Here is a 27,802-nt window from a genome sequence, read left to right as displayed (position 1 = left end):
AGGTCGTGGAATTAAGTCTCCTACAAGTCATGGGACTCCATCCAATTCTTCCAATGCCAGTGCTAGAAGCATTTGAGCAGTTAGCAGCATACTGAATTCATCCTTTCAAAGGAAAGCATTCAAGCCATTTGAATCCAAAATATGATGCAGACAGCCGTCCATCTCAGGCATGAGGAAGTAACAGGAGTAACACTTTGTCCTTACTCATCCTCTGGGATAACTCCCCTGCCTCTTTCTTCAACTTGACCTTGATCTCATGATGGTCAATGTAAATGTGCTTGTCTGGGTGAAAGGAGGTAAGGGGGGGGGGGGAGGGGTGGTTCTGGAAAGTGCTGGAGATTAGGACTGTTGGGCCTGCCTGCCTTTGGACCAGACAAGGCCCCTGTAATGATCTAAGAACTGTTTTGCCTCCTGAACAGTTGAGATTGTGGTGAATGATGAAAAGGAAACCGTTTGATAGCCACAAAATGTATAGCATTTTTGGCTGGCAGGGAACGGCAAAAGTACCACGCTGTAACTCGATCCTGGTTGGAACTTTTGAAGGATGAATCTGCTTTTGGCCTTACAAGTGAAGAATCATCAAAGGGCATGTCAACTACAGTGGCCTGGACGCCCCCAAAAATATAGTTGATTGAAGTCAAACATGTTGTTTAATGGGCACAGATCACATGGGCCTGGTGAACATATCCACAATATGCAGGCCTAACCCGCCAACCTATTGTGTCATGTCTTGCCCATCTCGGACTTCCTCCTCAAAGTTGACTTTGAGATGGTCTGGGAGACTCTGCAGCATTATTTTCACAATCTCCTACAGGACTTAGACCTGAACGCCAGACTCCCCGAGGATTAAACTTTCTACCTCATGGCCGCAAGTTTGTAAACTCACAGTGTGCAGGCATAATTCAGAAAGAGCCAAGATTCTGCTTTGTGCAAGAGGATGCCGGCACTGCAACGCTTTTTTAGCAAAGGATAGGAGGACAAAAAGGACAAGTACCCGTGTTGCCGGCAGATAACTGTGGGCCACCTGTTGGCTCACTTTTGCTGCGGAAGTAGGCTTGACCCATGTCACTTTGATAGACACCATCAGGTCCTTGTTAAGCTAGCAAAAGTGAGCTGGAGGATTTGTGTTGGGCGCTATGCCTTATTTTCCTCTACTACCAGAGCAACTTCCAGCGCTTCCACCACCTTTTGCTCTGCATAATTTGCTCCTGAAGAAAATTCTAACTCTACTTCAGAAAAAGTATGAAGGTTACTTGCATATTGGAGTCAAAAATTCACCTGAGCTCATGCTTGTGAGGAGGGTAGCAAACTGGCCATCTTAGTGCTATAGTTGTGATGTCTAACAGGAGCCATTTGGATGTTTTCTGAATCAGTGCCATAAATGTCATCAAGCCTTTGTCAGTAGGCATCTGTAGGCAAACATCTCGCCTGAGGCTCCTCTCTATATTGAAACTCTTTTCTCAATCTCTGCACCTGCCTTTTTAGCACATCAACATGTCCTTTGTCTTAGGCACAGACTCCAGCATTAGTGATTGGCGCTGATGTAACGGACATCAGCTGAGATCCGAGCACTGGAGCTTCTCCAGCAGCACCTGGAGGACTGCCTTCAAGAGGACATCTGATGTTAACAGGTGCCAGGGAAGTACTCACTGACAGTATCGCATTCGGGGACCCATCGGTTTCCTGGCACACAGAGGCACTGTGAAAGAGTGAATTCAATGACATGTGAGATTGGAGCTCGGCGCTGGATGTACCAAAAGTGGAAATGGCACCGGAACAGGGGTCAAGAGTCAGTTTTTCAGCTGGAGTGACGTGAACCAGCTCTGGCTCCGAGGAACAAAAATATTTGCAGGCGGGGATGAACAGCATGAAAAACTAACTCAGAAGTGGGAACAGTGTTTGGGTGTAGAATAGCCTCGCCTGTGCTACTTCTAGTGTTTTCTTCTCTTTTCTTTGGAGGATTAGGTGAAAGGCTACGACTGATTTATACCTGTGTGCCGGGACCAGGGCTCATTGCGCCCACACCGTCAACAGCTTCACCTCTTGCTCCTTTATGGCCTTGGTGTGCATGAGGCTGCACCACTCACATGACTTGGGAAAGAAGCTTGGACCAAAAGCAGAAATTGTGGCAGGCTGAAAAAGACATTTGTCCACGGCAGGAACAATGGGACTGGATACCTTGCTGGGGATGGAGCATAGCACCACCTACAAGCCCAGCAGAGGTACTGCAAAATTTCCAGATCCAATATGGTCCCCGAGGATACTCAAAAGGTGAGAAACCTGCAGGATGAAGTATCCATCAGTAAAGCATTTCCTTAATATGATGCCTGACTGGTAGATCAAGAGCCAATAGAGGACTCCCAGAAAAGAATAGGAAGGAAACATTAGCAAAATGTACATTCTATTTCAAGGCCATAATAATCGAACCAGGCAATTCGGTCAACTTCTGCTAAAGTCATCACCCAAACAGTATTAGTGGATGGTTCCCTTACTTCTAACTGGTGTTCGTAAAAGAGTAGCAAGGGCCATTTTCCAATGACCGTTCCCGCTCTCAGTGGAACATTCAGGTTTACGTTTGCTGTTGTACTCGTCCCAACTGACATCCCTTTTCACCAGGTAGAACCAAAAACTTGTTTTGAGATTTGAAGAAACCTGATGTGCTGCCAAGGAGGAACTAAAATCTTACGAATTACCAAATACTAAACACCTATCAATACAGACACTACATGCAAGTTGATCGGCATACAAACTCAATCTAATGGAGTGATGAAGACCAGGAGGCTGAGCAAGTAACAATCTAGAGTGATGAACCAAAAGCCAATCTGTGATTCTATTAGGGAATGCTCCAATATATCTATGGCTCATCTCTAGAGCGGAAATAGCTGCAAGTCTTTAAAGGGGGATTTTCCTCATCCTTCCCAACTGTCAGAGAGAGAAGTTAGAGAGATCTGTTTGGTCATCCTATAGGTTACCAGGGAAATCTGAAGACATAATTGTAACCTTTTCCTGCACACATATCTTGTTGTATTAGGGGTGGATGGAATTGAGTTTTACTCCATGGAATTCCACAGATTTACATAAAAACTCAGATTCCGCAAGCACAAGAATTTTGGCATGTCGCGCTGCTAGCGCTGATTTTTAGCACCGTGAGTTCTGCGCTGTAAAATCATTGCAAACAGCACCACACGCTGCACCAAAGCGAGCTGCCTCTTTCAACCACTCACGCAGATTATCTACTGGCGCAGCAGCATTCTCCGCACAGTGGGCAGAACTTTGCTAACTCCGCCAGGAGAGCGGCGTTTTCCACCTACCCCCAAGTTTTAATGGCACACATTCAGGATCTTTCTTGGAAGCATTTAATAATGGAAGCAAGGCAAAAACAGAGTGAAATATTTTCATCTAAAGCAAAAAAAGTAATAAGATGACACCAACAACCGTTTTAATCTGGGTACATAGACCTAATTAGTTTAAACAGACACATAAGGATTTAACTTTAAAGACCGCAATTACAGCCACTAGCTCACGGGGATCACAATAAACAATGAGAATCAGATTGGTGGTAGACTGAACACAATGGGATCTTTACCACTCATACAAATTCAATAGGTCTTCTTTTGAAGCAACGGAAGGCCTCTTAAGACTGCTCATCCTCGAGGTGAATATGCTAAAATACCTTAGCTCATAAAACAATTCAACTCATTCCAATCCCTCATGTGTGCAGACCAAACCACAATTTTTCGGAGATAAGATAAAGTAGTCTTTATGGCTGGCTTTGTGTGGGTCTCTTAGTGCGGTTTGTCAATATTAGCGATAGATCCTGTAAATGATTTTGAAGGATCACCTAACGAAACCTACTAGAAGTGCTGAACAATGCTGGAGTAGGACGTCTGGACAATGAAGTCTGGCCTAAAGAAATCATGAAGACTCCAATAAAAACCAGTATGTGAACATTGAGCATAAAATACAATCACTGAACAGAAGAACTAGTAGCAGCTAGTTTTCAGGCTTTATCTACCACAGGTTGAGATCTATTCCAAGAAGAGGTTTAGATGAGTACTAACCTTTGTTTCAAGAATAAAATATTAAAGTAATCAAGGAAATATCACAATTCACAGCATTTTATCAACAACTTTATCTGACATCACAACACAGTTTAACCCTAAGAATTGACATTTACTTAGTGAGGGATGCTGGACAAACTTCCATGTGCAATTTTATAACTGGGGAAGACAAGTTTGCCATACAAAATTAATTGTTAACATATCTATGAAGGCACCTATTCATAAAACAGAATTTTATCTGAAATCAAAAGCAACAATTTTATAAAGATCTAGCCTCTGATGGACTACAAACAATAACGATAATTATTGTTCATTAGCATCTTTCATCTTCCCCTCAAAAAGGATGCCTTTTACTAAATGGGGCATTGACGTAAGAAAGTGGAATATATTACTAAAACGGAGCATTGCATTGCCTTGCCGGGCAGACCAACGGCATGGTCTAAACCTTGTTATAAATTCTAACAACGAATAGCACTGTACCCATTTCTGAGGGTTGTCCAAGTCTCTTGAGTTTGTTTTAGATTTTATGCCTTATTTTTTCCAGCATGTAGAGAACCCCTGTTGGCCTTTGAAGCCCTTTGCGTTAAGTGCTTGCTTGCACGCTGTGGAACAATATCACTGGTCTCCCATTTAAATTAGATTATATAATTCTAAAAGGCACTAAATCAGTTAGTCGAAAACACTATCACTGAGTAAAACTCTGTCCTCTGAGCCCAAAAAAATCTATAAATGTTTTTTCTCAAAGACATCTTCTACAGCAGCTCCACATGTTTAACCCCTTCAGCGCTGCGGGAATTCCCCCGCGGTGCTGAAGGGTTCGAGCGCGGGCGGGCCCATGACGGAACGGTTCCGTCATGAGCACAGCGCAACCGATGCTCATGACGGAACCGTTCCGTCATGGGCATGGAAGGGGTTAAAATTCCAATCTTTGTTTTCGTCGGAATTATAAGAGACAAACTGACTTTTTTCTGTTAAAACTTGATTATGGTACAATAACTGAGCTAGAATTAAATTTTAAATCTTATGTATGTTGTGATTCATTTTTTGGTCTCTGGGGTTCAGGGGTTTAACTGTTTGTTTTGTTTATGGATTTATATTTTATTGTTGTTCCACAGTCCTGATTGGCATGTTATGTACTTAAGTAAAAATGCTAATTAAAAAGTAAATGAATGAAATTTAAAGTAGAGGAGTAACTTGGAAAGCATACATTCTGAAATTCACCATGTACTGGAGATGAAAGGATATAATACATCCTGTGCACATTTTCCCCTTTGACTGGGAGAATGACAATTCTACACAGTGGGAAGTGTCACTGACAGCAGGTTCAAAAGTTAAGAAAAATGAGCTCAGCAGGACTGATGGAGAAAAGACCAACATCATGCTTAACAGCAAGACTTGGACATAGACAATATGCAAATAGTGCCTCTGACTACAGAGCTTATATGCTTCTAAAATGTCTAATCTGTAGTTTTACTCAGTCTTGTTAATCCGATTTATTTGTGGGAGCATTGCAAATGCATGAAACAGAATATAATATAGATGATGGGCAGCTTAAAAATAAATATACAAAAGCACCACTCTCCCCAATAAAATTAACATTTGTATTTCTTTATATTGGTTTGTGAATGAAAAAGTATCTCATATTATTTTAATTTGTTTGATGAATGTGTGTGTCTGTTTCGTAGTTCAAAGCATCAAGACTGCTTGGGCCGGAGTCTCTGGCTTCCAGTAATGACTCAATGGGGTTCCCTGGATTCCAATAATGATTCAGTGGAGGGTCCCACAATTCAACTAATGATTCAGTAGAGGGTTCCCAGATTACACTAATGATTAAGTGTGGGTTCACAGAAGTCAAACTACTCTAGATGTTTGGAAAATTAGCACAATAATGAAATAGTTTTTCAAATTCCTAACATCTTTTGGGTGTGTGGAGAGCTTCTCGGAAGAGGTTTTATTAAGTCTTTTTTGCAAGAATCGAGAAGGTTCCTGGCAAAATACAGAATAATGAGGTCCCAAATTAATGGGGTTCACAGCTACATCATGGTTTTAGCTAGGGCAAGGGTTCAGCAAGAGGGGGTGACTAGCCACCATCAATTCGGACAGATATTTTTCACCTATTTTGTGTTGCCTGATAGCCTCTTGACTTTTGATTTCAGGTTCTGGTTTTCTTTTGCTGCCTCATTTTGCCTTATTGTGCAGTCTTCTGTTTTTCTGCTTTTCCTCACTGCCTGCACCGTTTAGCAGACGCTCGCTCTTTTCTCACCCGCTTTAATTGAAGCCAGTCTGCGCCCGTCCATGCCTGGACTGCGCCAGGAACTCTGGCCCTTCAGCCACCCACAGACTCCTCTGCAGACCTCTGAGCCCTGGATGATGCAATAACTGCTGCCCCTCATAGCCTTGATCGATGGTAGGACCTTTCACTTGCCGCCATTGCCTCTTCACCTGCAGCTCAGCACTGCCCACCCTCACGGAACGCCTCACCTCATCCCCCAAAGACACCGGCCACCACAGAACCACTCCATTGCTGTCACTCAGTGCTGGATCACTCTGAAAGCACGCCACCAAAATCTGGAACACCATCCCCACCCTCACCCCGGTGTAGTCTTCATTAATAAGACCTGGCTCAACCACTTCGCCACCCCCAGACAACGCCACCGCAACACCCAACGGATACCAGATGATACAACGGGACAGCACCAACAAACATGGAGGCGGCATCGCCATCATCCACAGAAAAACCATCTGCTGCACCACCATCGAAGACGGCACCACGCCTACCTTGGAGCACCTCAACTTCCAACTCCAAACCGACAGAAGAACAACCATCAGAGGTACTCTCGCATAGAGACACCCCCCCCCCCCCACCGCCCCGGCTTTTGCAGCGCCATCCCCAAATTAATGGCCCCAGTGACCATCAACCCCAGACACTACATCTTTCTCGGCGACCTCAACTTCCACCTCGACGACCCAGAAGACACCAACACCGCCCACCTCCTGGAAAGCATGAGCAATATCAGCCTCACCCAACTGGTCACTGACCTCATCCACAGCGCAGGACACACAGACCCAATCTTCACTGCAGCGACAGAGTAAAATACAGCCATGTCACCAAACTCACCTGGACCAACCATGCCATCATCCACTTAATTGCAGAAGCAACTCACACCACCACCAAGACCTCAAGCTCTTCCCACCGCAGCTGGAACAAAGTGGCATAGACCCCACTGGATGGACGCGCTCAACACCACCCATCCCAACCCCAGACCAACCAGAATCAGGGTGTCAAGAACCACTCTGACAGAGTTGCCCCCATCAAGCCTTCCAAGACCAGGAGATGCACTAAACAAGCCAGATGGTACACACCAGAACTCATGGCCTCGAAGCGTTACTGCAAACACTTGAAGACCATGGCGCCCAAAGATCCCACAGGCCGAGCCACCTTCAAATTATCCTTCAACAAATACTATCAACACCTAAAAGACATGAAAAAAACATGTCCTGGCAGACCGCATCAAAGCCAGCTCCAACCACATCAAAGAACCCTTACATCGCTAGAGTTCTCCTGTCCGACAGCTAATGCAAGCACTATCCCCTCCACCCCCCTTCCCAGGAACTCTGAGACATCCTGACAGACTACTTCCACAAGAAGATATCCACCACCTACAATAACTTCTAAATTCAACCCACAGACCGCCACAGCCTTCTCACACCAACTGACGCCACTTACATCCTTCTGCTCCCTGCAAGGGAACAGCTCACTACACAGAGCATAGAGCACCTCAGCTATCATGACCTCCATCCACCATGGAGCACCCACTGACCTCAGAAGCAAGGAAATCCGCGACAAACTCTTCTCCATTCTCAACGCACCCATAACCATGGACACCTTCCCTGATAATGGAAACACGCAGAGAGCAGACCCCTCCTCAAGAATCCCTCTGCCAACCCCAGAGATCAAAAAGATTACTGCCCGATCACTCGGCTCCCCACTTCTCTAACAAAGTCCATGAGAAGGTCATCATTCGAGAATTCACCGTAAGCCTGGAGAACAACAACCTGCTGGATCTCTCCCAGACCGACTGCAGAGCCAACCACAGCACCGAGACAAGCCTGAACGCTGCCATTAACATCAGAACCCTCCTCTAACGGGGAGACCTGCTCTGATTCTCCTCAACCTCTCCGCAGCCTTCAACACTATCTCACCACACCCTTATCAAGAGACTCCACCACATAGGGATCAAGGGAGACACTACCAAATGGATCATGTCCTTCCACACAGGATGAACCCAGAGAATCTGCCTACCACCCTTTACGTCGGAACCCAAGAACATCTGCGGCGTCCATCAGAGTCCTCCCTCAGCCACACCCTGTTCAACACCTGCATGACGCCCCTGACCAACATTATCACAACCCATGATCTCCACATCATTTCCTACGCAGACAATATCCAGCTCATCCGCTTGCTCTCAGAAGACCACAGAAAAACAAAGAGGAGATATTTCAATTGCGAAGATTAAACTGATGAGTTATAATTATAAATGGAGTTCAGAAGGAGTAATGAACACGTTACTTAACCCCAGTAACACCCTACCTGGTAGAGATTATCTAGCTGAAGATTCTTTACCTTCGAATTATACCCAGGCGTCAGACTGTATCTGGAAAACTTTTGTGAGCAATACCCCTGCATTCCAGTAGGAGGCGCAAATTGGCTCCAGATGGAGTCACTCACGGTACCTATATAGGCGCCTCCCAGGCATGCCGATGTTAGTTAATTTTTGCGACTTTCCATGCCAGAAGCGTGGGGCTGCGAAATACACAGTCCACTGGTGTCGAAAAATAGGGCCCAGAAAAGCCTGCATCAAGAAATTAATTTGCAGAGCGTGGAGGATGGGTGGGTTGGTAAGAAATCTGAAGCTAGACAGTCTCTACCAGATAAAGCGGTACCAAAGGTAAGTAACTTGTTCATCTGATAGTGACTTTTAGCCGCAGATGTCTTGCGTTGCACAATGGATACCTGCGGTGGGTCTGCCGACCAATTTCACACGAGGATCAACCAAAGCGCCCATCCGTATGGACCTGACTTTTCAGGCAGTAGTGTTTGGTAAATGTTTGCAGGGAAGCCCATGTTGCTGCCTGGCATTTGTCCAGGACTGAACTCCGCGAGCTTATGCAGCTGTGGCAACTTTTGTTGGTGAAATGAGCACGCAAACTTTCTTCCCCCCGACATACCTCACGAAGAGTTGGTTGTCAATCTGGAACTCTTGTGTGCGGTCAAGGTAGAACGACAACGCTCTTTTTCGATCCAGAGGGTGAAGTCACTCATTTCCCCTGCCGGGGTGAGGTGGAGTGTAATAAGTATGCAAAATTATGGTTTAACCTACATGAAATAGAGTTACCACTTTCGGAAGAAAGAAAGCTCTCGTACGAAGCATTAGCTTGTCTGGCAGATGTTAAGATAAGGTGGCTTGGATGACAAAGCCTGAAGCTCACAGATTCTCCAGGCAGATGCTATTGCCACCAGGAAGGCAGTGTTGATGCTAAGTGGCCTGAGAGGACAGTCATGTAGGCGCTGAAACCGAGCACACATCAGTAACGTCAAGACTGGATTAAGGTCCCACACTGAGGCATAATGGAAGGACAGGGAGGAAACATATTGCAAACCTTTCAATAACCGATGTACAATAAAGGATTGGAAAAGTGAAGGTTGGTCAGGCAACCTAAAAATGGCAGAGATCGCAGAAAGATATCCCTTAACAGTGCCCAGAGCAGAGCTGTGCTGGGCAAGGGAAATGATGAACAGGAGAACCTTTGAAAGGTGTGCAGAAAGAAGTTCAAGGTTAGTTTCTGTAGACCATGCCACAAATTTTGCCCAACAACAGGCGCAAACCCTCTTGGTGGAGGGACCTCTGGCTGCTAAGATGAAGTTAGACTTTGGGTGGAAGGTTGAAACTGTCAACTATTGCCGTTCAATCTACATGCAAGGAGGAGGAGTGTTGACAGGTTCGGGTGGAGAACCCTCCCTTGATGCTGCAACAGAATATCCTCCCAAAGGGGCAGTCTGATCGGAGGACCGATGGCCATGCTTAACAGCTCAGGATACCAGTCTCTCCGTGCCCAATTCGGTGCTACAAGAAGGACTTGGCTCTGTCGCTCCTTATCTTCTTGATAACTCTGGGCAGGAGTGGTATGGGCGGAAAGGCGTATAGGAGACCTGAGCTCCACTTGAGATGAAAAGCGTTTGAGCAAGAGCCACTTTGGAATATCCAGCGTGCAGAAGCGCTGGTATTGCGCACTGTAATTGGTGGCGAACATATCTAAACAAGGCTCTTCCCACTAACGAAATAGACCGTGCACCACCTCCGGAGGGAGAACCAGCCCGATGTTAAACCACAAGGGCTATTACTTGCTGTTCCAGCCATGTCCGGAGACGCAGGGCCTCTTGACAAAGGGTCCACGACAGCACCTTGCCCTGCTTGTTACAGTACCACATGGTGGTGGTGCCGTCCTTGAACACTTGCAATCCCTGGATGGAGGGTAGAAAGACTTTCAATGGCAATCAGAACGCTCAGAGCTCCAACACGTTGATGTGGAGTCCGGATTTCTCCAGAGACCAGAGTTCTATGATCTCCACCTCTACCAGATGGCTGCCCCACCAATCACTACTATCAGATCGCTTTGGGGAAGGGAAAGGAGTCTGCCAGTGACCCAACTGCAGATCGTAAGCCACTGCTGCAGGTCCTTTGCTGTTCCCTCCAAGATCTAGACTACGTTGGAGAGATTCCCCTGATGCTGCACTCACTAGAACTTGAGGTATCTCTGCAGAGCCCGCATATGCCAAAGGACATGTATCACAAGCAGGAGGCTATGAGGTCCAGCAGCCTCAGTCAGTCTCATCGAAAACAAGGATAGAGGCGGAAACATTGGTATCATAGCCTGAATATCTTGGGGGAGGAGGGGGGGGGTTAGACTGGGTGCCCTGATCCCCTCAGATGAGCTGCAACCACCGCCATCACCATGATGAACACCTGAGGAGCTTTGGCGAGGCCAAAAGGGAGCTGAGCAAACTGATAACGCTTGTTGTCCACTATGAACTGCAGGCAACGCGTGTGGGCAGGCAACATGGAAATGTGGAAGTATGTATCTTGCAAGTCTAACCCCATCATCCAGTCTCCTGGGCAGAACAGAATGAGCATCCTTAATTTCTTCTTCTTGAGAAAGAAATTGAGAGCGTTCAGGTCAAGGATAGGACAAAAGCCTCCGTCCTTCTTAAGCACTAGAAAGTAGCCTATGGCTCCTTTGGCCAAAAGAGCTGTCACTTCCTGGCGGAGAAGAGATAAGCGGTCCTGAATCAGTTGGTCATAAGAAGATGGCATGGAGGAAGGGGTACTCTCCAAGGGGAAGGAGTAGCCCCTTCAGAAAAACTGCAAAATCCACCTGTGTGGACTGCCAGCGGGGCAGGTGAACGCAAATTCTGCCACCCACTGGGTGCCTATGATGGTAAAGGGAAGACTAGGAGGGTTTGGAGGCTGCTTCCTGCAGGGGAGATTGGTGGACTGACCTGGCTGCAGGCCATCCAAACATACGGGGACTAAAGGTACCGTGGCCACGCAGAGGCTGGAAAGCTTGAGGGCAGCAGTGGTTGGGCAGCTAAGGACACAGCGGGACACCCTTTACAAGGCTGCAAACAGCGATACGAGTGTCGAGGGGCCACAGAAAGGACCGGGCCATAGCCCTGTTGTCCTTAAAGCGCGCTCCAATGCAGATTTCCCTTGGTCTCCGAAGAGACAGGCACCATCTAAGGGCATGTCCATGAGTGAGGACTGGACATCACCAGAAAAGCCAGTAGTTCTCAATCAGGCGTAGCTAAGCAGGGACACGGTCGGTGAAACCACTCTGCCTTGTGAGTCTGTGGTGGTCAGTCCACAGTGAATGGTGAACTTAGTTGCATCCCTCCCATCGGCAACAGCCTGGGAGAGTATGGCCCGGACCTCTTTGGAACCGCTGGCAACCTGTGCAACAATATCCCTCAGGGTGTGGGAACAGCTGCACAAAAAGCATGCAGTGTTCACAGACAGAAGTGCCAGGCTGTCTGGATAAGTGTCCAGTACATTGACTTCACCCAGATCCGCACACCAGTCCATTTTTCTTTCCTCATAGGGCTAGTATTCCTCAGTGTCAGATGACACTGCTCTGCGTCAGAGTCAGGGCAGACGGGGAGAGCGATGAGCATAGGGAAGGTGCCACCAGAGGGTGCCGGGAGCATCTGCCTCGAGACAGACTCTGAAGAAGGTTGGGAGGGCCGGAGCCGCCAGTATGAATCCAGAACGGGACCCTCCCAAACCTGCGGGCCCTAAGGCGCGCCGGTGGGAACAGCTCACCCAAATATGAGATGCACAGCCTCATAATTCTGAGTTGGGTAGGAGTCGCTATGGCTCCGGGAAACTCTGGGAGGCACAGAGCCAGCCAGACGCTGGCTTAACAGCGAAGCCACGCCTTGAGTAGCGACACTCCCTCATGTGCGACAGTTACCTCAGGCTTTGTGACCGCTTACAGGACCTTCCTCTCGACCAGGACCTCAATCGTCAGTGTCGCACGTTGAGCCACCAGAAGCTTGAGGGATTCCTCCCTCAAGGAATTCATGTGCATGTCGCAGCATGCCTTCGCGTCGTGGTCCCGCTTGAGGAAGTCAGTAACAAGCGCTGCAGGGCTTGAAGCCGGACTTTTTAGATTACATTTCTGCCACACTAGGAGGCAAGACCTCCAAAAAACTTTGATAAAACATTTAAAAAGCCTAGTTAAAAATGACTAAGGAGTAGCTCTTCCTGGATCTGTGCTCGCTGGTGTGGAAAGAAAAGAACTGATGCCTGCGCACCTGGGTGGTGCCTAAATAGGCACTGCAAACGTCACTTCCAGTGCAGACAGCAATGACACCACACGGAGCCAAATGATGCCACCTACACACACGCAGGGGTACTGCAAGAAAAATTTCAAAATCCAGGCTGACACCTGAGGATAACTCTAAGGTAAGGAATCTGCAGCTAGAATTCTCTATCAGATAAACTTATAATATACAGAGGGAACCTATAAGATTAAAGTTACATTGTAAAAGGGGAGGATTAATGCTATTAAATAAGGCAGTACTCCATCAAAATATAAATGCGATCAAGAGAATGAAGTGCAGCATTTATAAGACTAATGTCTATGACAAACCACCAGTGAAGATTAGTTATTAAAAATAATTTAAAAATATGCCCTTTAAAACATATGACTTAAAAATGTATTTTTCCTAAGTCCATATCAAAGCATTTTCCTGTTAATACGAAAAAGTATGCCACTTAATATATGGACCTGTGCCGAAGAACAAGATTTACCTTCTAGTACTATGGCCACAATGATGAAGTACCACTGGATTGGTGGTATACCACTCCTCTTGGCTGAACTCAATTACCAAAACCAATGGGGTGCATGTTCTCACTGGGTATATACTTGATCGCATACGCTATGTATGAATGGTCACATCCGGACAGGTTTATGAAAGCAACATTCTTGTTTCCATTTAAAACGAATAAAGAACAAATAAATAACTTTGAAGTCATGCTTATTTAGACTGGTCATAATGGAATATATTATATTCCATAAAATTCCAAAAAGGCTTGCAATTTGACGGGGTTTTTAAAATATAGTGGCACTATAAATATTAGTATATGTTCCACTTAGTCTAAATGGGATTTACACTCGTATCACAGAGCACAATTATGTACACATTTAAGAAACTGAATTACCCAAAAGGCCTAAATGCCTATTAGATACAAGTAATACACAGTGAGGATTTCTTTACGGAATATAATCTTACCAAAATGGAGAAGGGTAGGGTAATTTCCTGACACTCAAGAAGGGAAACATGGCAAACAGGAGAGGAAACAAAATCTGGAAAGAAAAGGCAAGGAGAGGAAATGTCTACAAAAAGGATAATGAACAAAACACTTTACAAAGCAGGGAAGAGAAACATTTGTAGAAAGAAAAGAATAGGAAGAATAGATATCCAAGTTAGAAATATCAGTAGGAAATTGCTTGGGACAGGATTTAGATTACTGTATATAATCTTCCAGACATACAAGCTAGGGTTGACTTAGAGGTGAAGATGAACGCCTTTAAAGGCATGCAAATAAAGGTTTAGAAAAAAAACACAGGACATGTATGCCAGGCTTATGCAGCATGAATTAACACACAATGTCTAGGCTTAGGTTACAAATATTTATAACTACTCTGAGTTTTCGGTCAGTGTTGTATTTATTATGCAGTCCCAAAGCAATCTATGTGAAACAGTGTATCATCTGTATATTAGGAAAAAACACCAGTGAATTGATGCAATTCATCCTTCACCTGAAAGTTCATGAAACAATTCTATGAGACAACAAACAAATAAATTAGTAATTTTAGGTCTCATAGGTTTACACCTGCAATATCTGTATCATTCAGTTTTAGCAATCCACTAAAATCTGTTTTTTTGCATGTACAAATCACAGAAAAATGCAGTGATTAAGCCGAACAGCAGAAAAATCTGATTTTGGATAACTTGTGTGTCTTTTTAATTTTACTTCCACATTTGCACATGGAAAACACTTTCTACTTGTAGAGGAGCCTTGCAACTAACCCTCAGAATAGGCGTCTATAGTACCTTACCACAAATATGCATACTTTGTACTTCCTTTTTTAATTACTACATTAAGTGAGATTTAGATGCGAAAAAAGCCTTTTGGAACATCTGTAAACGCCTACAGAGTTATTACTTTTTGGGTGTCCCAAACATGAACAATACTTTCAACCCTAAACCTTTAACAGCAACAAAAAAAAACCTGAGTTTTCCCATGTTTAAGTGGAATTTTCTCTGTCGAAGCCAGATTTGAAAATCAATCCTTGAATCCATGCTTCTGAAGTCATGAGTGTAACTGAGACGCATAAAACATTTACAGCCCTATAAACAAACACATGACATAGTCCAGCAGGAGTACCCTTTCACATAATTTTACGTGCCTTTGTTAAATGACACCAAAATGTCCCTCTCCCCATTAGTGAAAGTGCAAAAAGGGTACCGTTTTTTATGTACCCTAAGATGTTAATTAACTAAGGCATATAAGAGTACTGGAAGGGTAATACTTTACATACTCCAAAGTGCCATTGTGTATAGGCCACTTAGTGAACTAGGCTCTTAATGATCTCAAATTTGCTTTAGATGTAAACTAGATTGGTGGCGCAACACCAAAATTGCAGTTCTTCGAAAAATCTGTCTTACCCAAAGCAACATTTACAATGATGCTAAATTGTTTACAATTATGTTTATCTAATCACTGGAGTCAAAATGACGGAACACGTTACTTTATCCCAGAGTGCAAGTACAAACTTTGAGATCCCCTGCATCGTCTTTGAAGCTATCCAACTTTGGTCAACTGGCTACTCATAATTTAGGCACAAGCTTTGTTTTATTTAGTTAGCATTTCCAACGACAGCTATCCCTATTGATTTTCTTCTCGTTTTGCTGGTATTTTTTCATAGCTTTTTTATGGTTGATAAAAACATGAAGTTGCATCTATTATAGCTATGCGTTTAACTGACAAATGCACTCATACGTAGATGTCTGGAGTGTGTTAGTCCCTCAAGAATTTAGATGCCTGCAGGGCTTCAGTCACTTAATCAGCCATATGAAATAAAACATACCACTAACCTTAAAATATTAGCCTGGATTTATTTTGCTGTCTGCACATCTGCAGGGAGTTAAGCCATGGTATAAAACATTCTTAATTTAACCATCGACTTGGGGGTCATAATTTATGGGATAAACAAAATATCTAATTCTGCTTAAAAAAAATGTATATAAACTTAAAAGCAGATTGCTAATCATGTGAATATTTATGTACAAATTAGTAAACAAAAAGTAAACTGCCTACTCTAACCAGTAAAAGGCTCAAGATCCATAAAGTGCAAACATCTCTTCTACGGCATCTCACTGATCAAGAAAACCAAGACCCTAAATGGCCAGTTCCATATATTGTCCCCAAATCCTAGAACTCACCAGCGAAGATATTAATTTAGCAAATCGCTTGATTTTCTTTAAACACCATAAACGTCAAATCTTCATAACTCTCCTGATGAACAGATAAACTACCTTTTATTTGTAACCAACCAGATTGTGTTTCTACAAGGGTTTGCTTCGTTATTTTATTTTCTGCTTGGTGAACATTAATACCCACTTTGTAGTAATGGAGCGTACTTTGCCGCAGCTGTGTGCTCCATGGCATTCTAGGAATACCAAAAATGTCATTTTGAACTCTATCACCAAGTAAAGCTAAATCAAATAATCATGAGCTAACTGATTGAATCAGAAAACACAATTACGCATGGAACAGAGCTCAGCGGCAATTTGGCCTCCTAGCAGTCCACTTGGACTTTAATGATGCTTTGACAAGCATCTTTTGCTGCATTTCACACTTTCTCTTTGCATCTAGTGCAAAAAAGCACAGATTGCAGTTGTTTGACAAATTTGATTGTCTGGGGGAAAACAGTTCATACAAACAAAATTAAAAATATTAAAATGGTGCTCTGCTGCAGAATAGCAAAATATTCTTAAAAATAAAATATACAGAAAAATTTGTACTGACCTTTTGTTCACATGTTTCATACAACTTTATAAAATAAAGCTGGTAGGCTACATTTGTATAATAAAATGTGTGTTTATTTTCAGTTAAAGCATATGGATGACGCGGTTCTCACTTTTTCTAACCCAAAGATTGCAAAAGAAAATCTGCATCGATCTTGCTTCAGCTTTCAACAAAACAGGAGAACTATGGATTAAAATGTTATGATTTGTTCGAATGGAGTGAAAGTAAAACAAGATGAATGTGTCCCTCAAGTTATAGGACCAAAAGTCTGAACAAAATAGTTGAAAAGAAATTAAAAATGTACATTTTGTAAAACTAGCTCTTTGAAACCCAAAAATGGGCAGTTACACTTCGGGAACGGGTGAGGGGTAGTATGAGGACCAGGGTCAGCTTTAGAGTGAGAGTCAGCATACGAGTAATGGCGAGAATGGCATGATAAAGCATTACACATGGGAGACGTTAAGATTTCCAAAAAAGAATCACCTAGCACCCATGGGTAATTTATTGAAAAATGGCACCATAAATTTACATGCAGCAGAACTCTGCAAAATTAGTTTGTCTATAAAGTGGAGCTACTGGAAGACTGATAAAGAAGTCTTTTGACAAAGCCATTGGTGACTTCACCACGAAGAAACATGTTCATCATCATCGACTGGCCACCGACCAGAATTATTGGAACTCCATTATTTCAAGATGTTTTCCCCAAACACATTATAGGCAGGTTCATCAGACTAAGGCTTTTTCTTATATGAGAAAAGGAAGGCATACATGGTAGAACGAAGGACGGAGAGAAAATTATTACTGTCTACTTGCATATAGTAGGAAATCTTTCGCTTATGTACCATGTGTTTATTTAAGCAGGTGTCCAAAGAGGGTGGCTAAGTCTAGTTTTAAGGACATTTTTACTGGTGAACTGTTAAGGGGCCCAAACTTCAAATTGTGGGCCTTTTTATTACAATTAAGATGTAGAACGAGTCTTTATTGATAACATAGTGTACTCGTAGTATGAACATCCTTACATTATTTAAATCTAACTGTAATGCTGTGACAAGATTACAAATTAGGAGTATCATTTTATTTTAACGTTTCAACAGCTGCTAGATTAAACATGTTTTTAGCTTCTTTATTTAAGGGGGCTTTTTGCTGGTAAGCTGTTTTATTATCTAGTAAAAGCTTATAGATATGGTTTTATTTGACTATCAATGTTTTTATTGTATTGCTGTAAAATAGTGGTAGTCGGATTATGATAAAGGTTAGATTATGGCTCGGTTACAGATCGTGTTAGGATGCAAGAGAAGTCATGGATTGGAGTTAGGTTCCGGGAGAGGGTGAAGGTGTAGTTAGGTTTAGTTTCGGAGTGTTATAGGGTTCCTACAAATTAAGTTGGACTGTGTATGTGACCGACCTAAACTTCAGAATATGGAAACTCAGTTAACACATTCAGGAAATGTTGGCCCAATTGCTAGCTAGCTCACAGTGCCCCATCTGAACCCCTAACCTTACAAGCGTACCAGATGGTATATGCAAACAAACATGACCACACTTTGTTCCGCAAGAAAATCGTGCAAACAGATCTAACCTTCCGTTGTTACTTTTGCATGCCCATGGTAAGCACAAAAAAGATATGAATATGACTTTTTAAACATTTATTGAAACAATCCTATTCTTGTACGGAAAGAGCAAGCTGCAATTATTAGGCAGAAGAGACAACATTGTAATCAGTATTACGAGAATGGTTAAAGTGAAACAGTTCAACCATTAGAATGTTACTATGTGATCATACTCCTATCTAATACTACTTAGACTATCGAGAGCATAGTGGGAGTACCCGACCCATACACTATAATGCAAACTCCACAAACTTTTTGCATTTTAACATGCATGAGAACCTTTAGAAACAAAACAAATCACATATGAAAACTTTTTCAAAATGTAGCTGCCAACTTAAATTAAGACTGAATTTTGCACTCTAAATTTAGGTTAATATTTTTAGCCTCTTAGTTGACAGACATTTTTGACCAATTAATACAAAAATAAATTTGTTCTGGAAGTTTTCCTACACCATAGCATCATCTTCCCCCAGTTTACACCACTCAATATAGTTACTGACACTATTTAAATAAAAGATAGATATATATATATATATATATATATATATATTTATTTTTCCTCATAATGTATGACAGAATAACTGGACATTGACCCTCTCCCGTTGTTTTCTACAGCAGAAGAAAAGATAGCAGGAATCAACCTCTGAACGGGTCACCTATCACTAACTGAACCCAAAAGTCCAACATAACCATTCAAGGGAGCATTCCATCCCACATGCGACTCAGAGTATAACTCGTGATTCTTGGGCTCATGGACTGGCGTTTAAGAGAACACCTTTGTGCAGTAACTTGGGCTCCAACGGTTTTGCCCGGATTGAGCAATTCAAACTTGTATTGGCACCAGAAGCCAGCAAATCAGTGAAAGGATAAACTGGACTTGCCCATCTGTAGAAGCAAAAAGTCTGAGTCAAATGTTTAGGCATCACTTTAACTGAGATGAAAGACTTGCACCCAAGGAACAACTTACTGTCAACATGTTTTCCCATTTATTTACTAATGGATAGGATGTAGTAGCAGAGTTATCACAGGCGGACAACCTTTTGACCCTTTCCAAAACTTTTGTTGGACCCAATGATCAGCTCTAACAAACTGCGAAGCGCCTTACTCATTTTAAGTGTCATATTGACAATTTGAAACTACTTAATCTAATGTAGAGAAAAGAGCTAAGCTGAGTGATACTCTTTCCTCAATTAAAATTTACATAATTTGTCCACAGGATATACAGCTGCGGATTACTGAGCTTTGTCACTGCTCAATGCAACAGAAAGCACACCAAGTTGTTGTGGTGAAAGCTGGTTGGACACATTCTAGATTAATACCCTAGGAGGTTAGTTTCTTGTAATTTTTTCTTAATAGGTTTATTTACAGGTAAGCGCAAACAACTCCACTGAGCTGATATACTACCTCATGCAACTGCATAAATGGAGTCGTCTCTTTTCCTTACTGAAATCTCATTGGCTCTGCAGGAGACAGCCACGTGTATTAGCACTAGTTCTTTAGGTGTTAGGCTTATGGGTTCAGAAATGGAATACAGAAATGGAAAATCTTACCTTTCTGCTACAGGGGTGGCTTCAGAATTTATGGCAAATTTGTGACACATCTGAATGCCTTCTTGATGGAACCACAATGAAAAACAAAGTATTTCCTACTGAGGAGACTGCAGTAAATGAGGAAATTAGGACATTTAATAATAAATCTCCCAAGATGGCCACCAGAGACAAAAGAGCCCAAATGTAGCCCAAATATCACCCAGATGTAGCCCAAGTATAGCCCAATGACAGAATGTCCCAGAGTGTTCTTAAGAACAACTAGAGCACTTACTGACTTACTTATGACAAAAGTATGGCACACCTGAAGCCATCTTGATTGGAATAAACTGGTAACACTTAAAACATTTAATTTAAAAAGGAACACAATGAGGGGGTTCATTTTGCCATAGAATGTATGATTAGTGCTGAAGAAACAAAAAATAGGGTACATTTTGATTGACTTCTCAAATCCTCTTCTATTTCATTAAAAGATTCTGATATGCAGACTGAAACATGCACTTTTAATACCAGCAGCAGACTTCCGTGGCAAGGAGTACAGTGATCTAATGAGCAACTAGAGTGCTACCATTCAGAATGTATGGCAAATGTGTGACATATCTGAATACCTTCTTGATGGAATCAAAGTAAAAAACTGAAAGCATTTCCCACTGAGGAGACTGCAGTAAATGAGGAAATTAGGAAACTTCATAACAAATAAATCTCCCAAGATGGCCACCAGATACAAAAGAGCCCAAATGAAGCACAAATATCACCCAGATGTAGCCCACATGTAGCCCAATGACAGAAGTGTGCAAAACACGTATTTTTTTGTGTATTTGCAGTTTTATATAGTGCAGACTTGTCAGGTATTGGAGTGCTTTACATGAGCATTGGTTACATCACACAAGATAAAATTCATTTTGGTTGTAGACATGGGGAGATTAAGTGATTTGACCAGAATCACAGAATGTTGAGCTGAAGCAGAAACTCCAACCTGGTTCCTCAGTTGCAAAGTCTGCAGCTCTGGAAGTAACACCACATCCTCTCCCCTAGGTGCAACATTTAATCAAGTGGTCAACTGGATAAAAAAAACAAAGATTACAAATAATTTAAAAGTTCTTTGTCGCTATTTGAAAACTCAGAAAATGTGCCCTCATTTTAGATTTTTAGAGCACTAACCATAATATTGATGCAAATAAGACCCTCTCATATATGTAATTTCTAAAGGAAATGCTCTAGGTATTACAGTTTTGATTACATCAAGATGACGTCAGGCGTTCCACACTTTTGTAATAAATATAGAATGTTAGCAATCTAGTTGTTCATTGGGATACTGTTGAGAGGCAGAGGCCAGGGGCACGGACTCTGAAAATTGAAGGCAGGTAGGAGAGTACAGGACTGTCAAGAGAGGCTGTGGCAATATAATAGACCATTGTGGGCAGAAGGAAGAGGCAGTGGTAGTACAACCTTACATGCCAACAGACCCGTTTCAGCTAGGAAACGTCCAAGGTTTTTAAGCTCAAATGGGCTTTATTTGATCTGTCTCTTGTCTGCAATCTCTTCTTTTCACTGTAACTCAAAGAGGAAAATCAATACCCCAGATTTTTTTCCAAAATCTCCCTCTTACCAAGTTCAAAATGTTCGCAAGTATGGTACATTGGATCATGGTAGGCAGGAGGAATTTGGGAAGGGACATGGACTTGGATAACAGAGGACATGAGGGACATGGAGAGGTGCACCAAACTGACCCTACAGGGCAGGCATCAGGGTTTGCAGCAGCACAATACACCACACAGGGCATGCGGGACAGGAGTGCAGCACAACAATCCATAGAAAGCAATAGGGAGGGGACAGGACCATGCACATGGAGAACAGAGGGGAAAGAGGCAATGGTAGCTAGCTGACCATAATGGACAGACAGGAGAGAAAGCTGCAGCATAACAGACCATAAAGGGCAGGAGGGACGGATCAGGGGCATTACAATGGAACAGACAAGACAGGGGGGAGGGAATAGGGGTCTGCACATGGAAACAGAGGGCTGGGGGCAGGGAAGGGCAGAAGCAGCAAGATGACCATGGAGGTCAGGCAGGATGGGCACTAGAAACAAGACACACCATGGAGAGCAACAATGAGACTATGATGGCATACACACAGATCATGGATATAAGGTGGGAGGGGGTCAGGGGCAGCTAGCTGACCACACAGGGAAGGTGGGAGGGGCCATGGCAGCACAGACGACCATGCATGGCAAGCGGGAGGGTTAGTGGCAGCACAATGGCTATGATGGGGTAGAAGGAGGGTGCAGGGGCATGCACAAAGGACCATGGAGGATAGAAGGGAGGGTCAGGACCTGGGCACAGACAAGAGAGTTCAGGGGAAGAGGTCTCACAATAGACCGCGCGGGGCAGGCAGGAGGAGCAGTTGCAGCACAACAGACCAGGGAGGGCAGAAGGGTGTGGCAGTAAAATGGACCATGGAGGACAGGAGGAAGGGGATAGGGGCATGGCATGTGGGCAGGCAGGGTGGAGGTGGCAGGGACAAGTTACAGTCATCTGACAATGCTAGGGAGGTGGGAAAGGAGTGGCAGCTCAACAGAACACTCAGATTAGATAGGAGTGGCAGGTCCATGGAACATGGTGGGCAAACAGGATGGAGCAAGGGCATGCACAAAGACATCGAAAGGCAGGGGGAAGGAGAATAGGGGCAGCAAGCTAAGCACAGAGGCTAAGCAGGAGGTCAATGACAGTTGCCCACTCCAGTGGGGGGGAGGGGGGGGGAACTACAGCCGGCCATGTAGAACTGTGGCGTAGCATAAACTATCAGAGGGTGCTGATGGATATACACTACGTTTTTGTGCTTCTACAAAGTGCACTCCCCAAGTAAAGACAGGAGTTCACAAACTGCTGTTGTTGCGTCAGGAGGTATCCACTCTATTACAGAAATTTGCCATTGAAGAGGTTCCTCCATCACAACGGGGCAAAGGGGTATACTCTGTCGAAAAGGTCTGTTCGTCAATCCATATCTCGACGACTGGATTCTAAATAGCTCATCTCCTCAAATGCTGAATGACCTCTATTGCATCTGCCTGAAGTTGCTGCAACGATTGGGCCTTCATGTAAATATGGAGAAATCAATCCATCAGCCTACTCAAATAATTCACTACCTGGGGGCTACTCTGGACTCCAGCACAGGAAAAGCACAGAAATGTCTCCTTTGGAGGAGAGACTATGATCAATCAAGCTGAAGTGTAATCTCCTTCTTCGAGTTCACCAGCCCTCAGTTAGGCAGTTAGGCAGGTTGTCTTGGGGTCGATGGCATCTTGCATCTTTCTAGTCCCTAACGCCAGACTGAGGATGAGACCTCTACCGCAGGGCTTGGAGGAAAAATGGGATCAGACGTCGGCAAGATGGGAAGACCGGATTCTTCGTACCCACTCTGCGAGATCTTCCATCCCATGGTGGACTCATCGAAAAAATCTCCTGGTAAGGAGTGCCTTTCCTCCGACACAATCCTTGATCACGGACACCTCACTTCAGGGTTGGGGAGCACACACTGGTCTTCTTGCGACATAGGGCAGGTGGTCGATTAAGGAACAGACATATCGCAAACATGCTGTAGCTATGGGCAGTACATCTAGGCCTCAAAGCGTTCTACCCGTCAATACAGTCCAACTCCATATTAGTACAGACGGACAACACGACCACCATGTACTACCCAAACAGGGGGGAACTCGCTCTCACCCACTGTCTCTGGAGGCTCAGGCAATCTGGTATTGGCTCCTGGCCAGACAGCTCTCAATCACGGCAGTCCATCTGCCAGGGGAGCAAAATTCTCAGCCGGACTCGTCACTTCGACGTGCAACAAGACTATATATTAAACGACGATGTGGTGGCAGACATTTTTAAACAATGGGTTCATCCAACCATCGATCTTTTTGCGGATGAGTCAAACAAAAAATGCCACACATTCGCGTCAAGGTTTTGCCGACCAGGATCGATAGGGAATGCCCTTTTGATCGACTGGTCAAGAACCTGTTTACGCTTTACCACCTCTTCCTCTCATCCTAAAGGTCATAACCAAACTCACACGCTCCAGGATGCGGATGATTCTAATAGCACAAGACTTGCCACGCAGTGGTTGCACCAGGGCTTTCTGCATCTCTCCGAGTGTCCACAGAGGAGGCTTCCATGCACACCAGACCTTCTGTCCAAAATGAACGCGAGGATCCATCATCCCAACTGTCCCTCGTTAAACTTCGCAGCATGGCTCCTGAGGTCCTCCAGGACGGCCAACTAAACCTCCCTCATGACTGTATGAACATTTTGAGGGAGTCCAAAAGACCTTCTACAAGACATTCCTATCCCTTAAAATGAAAAAGGTGTTATTTGTGGTGCTTAAATAACAGTTTCCATCCTACCAGGTGACAAGAAGAGGTAATTTTGCCCTATCTCCTGAATTAAGCCAAGTCAGGTCTAAAGTTTACCTCCATTAAGGTAAACCTGGCTGCCATCGCGGCTTACAGAAACTCCCCAAATCAACCTTCTTTCTTCCAGCTCCAGGTGGTTAAGGATTTCCTTCAGGGTTTGAATAACATTTTCTCCCCCTGTATGCCCTCCACCTCCTTGGGAGTTGAAACTGGTTCTTCCAAGCTTATTTTATTAGCATATTTACAAAGCGACCCTTCAGCACCTCACATGGAAAGCCGCCATTTTGGTGGCCATTACTTCAGCTCGTATAGTAAGCGAGATTCAGGCGCTCTGTTCCAACGAACCGTACATGGTTTTTCATCACAACAGAGTTGTTTCAAGGACCCATCCCCTTTTTTCTGAAGGTGGAGTTGGATTTTCATGTCAATCAAACTATCTCACTATCTTCTTTCTTTCCCAATCCATCTATGCCAGCAGAAAGGTCTTGCCATTCCCAAGACCTTAAAAGAGTTCTGAAATTCTACTTAGATACGTCCAAGGCCATTATAAAGTCTGATCAGTTATTTCTAAACTATGGTTCCATCAGAACAGGTTTCCCAGCCTTGTCTTGCATCAAGCTGGCTTATCAATTGGCAAATAAACCCCTTCTAGCTTCTCCCAAAGCGCATTCCACCAGGGGGAAAGCAGCTACAGTGGCTTTTCTACACAATGTACCAATGGCTGAGATCTGCAAGGCAGCCACTTGGAAATCGGTACATACTTTCACGAGACACTATTGTCTCGTTCTGATTCCAGAGCAGATACTCAACTAGGCCAAGCCTCCTTGAGGAATTTGTTTCAATGCTCATTTGAATTAATTATTTGATGTTACTGTCATTTATGATACCCATTTTCCGGCAGGAAGAGGGGATAGGCTTGCTACTCGATTCAAGTGCTTATGACTATTGATGAGGATCCCCTGGAAGAGAACGATAAGTTACTTACCTGTAATCCTAGTTCTCTTCCAGGAATATCCTCAAAGTCATAAGCAACTCACCCACCTACCCCTGTGGCATGATGGGAAGCTAGGGGTCAAGGTTGCCTTAAAGGCACAGTGGCAGTTTTTGAGTTTCTACATTTGCTTTCAGTTTCTATGCTATTTAAGTTCCAATGCAGCCTATGGGCTAACAATGTTTGCCTTTTTCTTTGCAGGACCACTTTTCTGCTGTTCATTAAAAGCAGTTCAAGTGTCTTTTGGTCTTCCGGTTATGTTTGTGTATGTGCAAAAACTAGGTCTCGCAGCATTGATTAGCCTATTGTGGGTTTAGTTTTTTCCGAGAGTCTGCATTGATTGTTTAAAAAAAAAAAAAAATAAATAAATATATATATATATATATATATATATATATATATATATATATATATATATATATATATATATATATATATATATATATATATATATATATATATATATATTCACTGAAAAAACCATAGGTTTCACACATGTTATAGTTAGCTGAAATTTTACTGACCGCAATCCTCTGCGGATGACGTCTGATATTACATCACTGTATTTAGACACTTATTTACCCATGTCTTCTTCCATTAATCTTTAGCTATACATATATTACAAATATTTATTTTTCATAAAGACACATATGTCATCAGCAGAAGATTGCGGTCGCGTGAGTTATAGTTGCCTGCACTAACTATAACGGGGGAATTTCATTGGTTTTTTATCAGTAAAATTTCCGCTAACTATAACATGTGTGAAACCTATGGTTTTTTCAGTGAATTTACAAGGTTTTTTAAATGCTAATTCTTAACTATAACGTGTGTGAAACCTATGGTTTTTTCAGTGAATTTGTACGGTTTTTTAAATGCTAAGTTACTTTACGCCATTCGTGGCGTGCACGCCCACTTAACGCAGTTCGTTCCGTGCGCGCACGGTGCGCTTCGCGCACCGTTCGCGCACAGTGAGCACGCGGTGCGCTTCGCGCACCGCGCGCCTACTTTACGCAGTTAGTGCCGTACACGCAAGGTGGGCACGCAGTGCGCTACGCGCACCGCGTGCCCACGTTACGCACCGTGCGCACATGGAGGACATATTATGCGCTTCCTTGTGATAGGTAATCTGTTAAATTTAATTTGTAAGTGATGACAATAATATGCCATGCACAGTGTTTTTTTTTTTTTTTTTTTTTTTAATTTTTAGCGTAAGCGCACCGTACGCGTACGGTAAGCGTAATCGGCGAAATTTTCAAAAAATAAAAATTTACCGTTTTTGGCCTTGGGGGATCTTTGAGGACTCAACTAACATGGCTATGTGCATGGGCGCTGTCTAAACAGCCCCTTTATATGTTTTTTGCCTTTGTTTACAGCCCCCCCCCTCAGAGTGCGAGAGAGAAAATGGCGGCCGCCGCTTCCTGGGTTCGACCGATTCAAATGTTTACTTAGATGTAACAGCCAATCAGAATCGCGCTCGCGTACGGTAAGCTTACGGTAAGCGTACCGTAAGCTGGCTCAGATATATATATTGATTTAAAGGCTATTTTCTCAGAATCTACTGAACAGATTTACACCAAACCTACAAAAGGCACTTCCTTGACCTGAGGACTACCTCTCTGCCAAATTTCTAGTAATTCTGTTCAGCCGTTCGGGCTGAAGCCCTGTCTAAAGGTCCTATGGAAAAATGCATGGGAAAAACGCGTTTTGGGACCCCCCTTTTATCTCAGCCCCCGCTTGACGAATCCCCCCGAGACTTTCAGGGTAGGAGCGGAGCGTAGCGCCCCACCTATTTTGAGAAATTCGCGAGGATTCGTCGACCGGCGCCAAAGTTATTCAAAATAGAATGTTGCGGATTTCCTATGGAAACAGGGTCCTAACTATAACTACCTACTGGCGACCGCCAGTAGGTAATATATATATATTTTATATATTTAAAGAATACCACAATAGCGACAATCAGAGTCTCAAGTATTATGTCATTGATGCGGTCAATGCCAGTAGAAGAGGGGGTGACCGTGAGTCTAAGTTACGTAAATTGGAAACCAAATACATTTTACAACTTGACACTAAGCACCCAGGAGGCCTTAACATCACAGAGGATTTACATACATGTTTACTTTAACTCAGAGGTGGTTTTTTCAATTTTGATAGTAGATACCCTTGGGGATCTTTTAACTTTCTTAAATATTTATTGTTTTAATTTTTATTCAATAAATTTTAATTAAGTATATCTATAGAGAATAGAAATCTTCCCATATATTTTTTACATGTAGTTTTACTAACTTTATATTTGTGCATCTGTCCATTCCTCTGACATTCGCTACATGCTTGCCACCTACAACATTAATTGCTTTGAATCTGATATTTGAATAATCTTCGCATATTTTTTATATGTATTTTTACATGTTTACAACACTTCTACTCTATAGAGAATAGAAATCTTCCCATATATTTTTTACATGTAGTTTTACTAACTTTATATTTGTGCATCTGTCCATTCCTCTGACATTCGCTACATGCTTGCCACCT

General features: G+C 43.3%; 1 protein-coding gene across 1 annotated transcript in view; it reads right to left on the bottom strand.

Moving 5' to 3' along the window:
* Window positions 1–27,802, bottom strand: part of CD2AP (CD2 associated protein) — a 597,230-nt gene that overhangs the window by 136,547 nt on the left and 432,881 nt on the right. The window lies entirely within an intron of this gene.

The sequence above is a fragment of the Triturus cristatus genome, chromosome 6, assembly GCF_964204655.1.
Source record: "Triturus cristatus chromosome 6, aTriCri1.1, whole genome shotgun sequence".
NCBI classification, from domain to species: domain Eukaryota; kingdom Metazoa; phylum Chordata; class Amphibia; order Caudata; family Salamandridae; genus Triturus; species Triturus cristatus.
The sequence above is the reverse complement of the archived record's forward strand: the minus strand, read 5'-3'. Positions and strand labels throughout refer to the sequence as shown.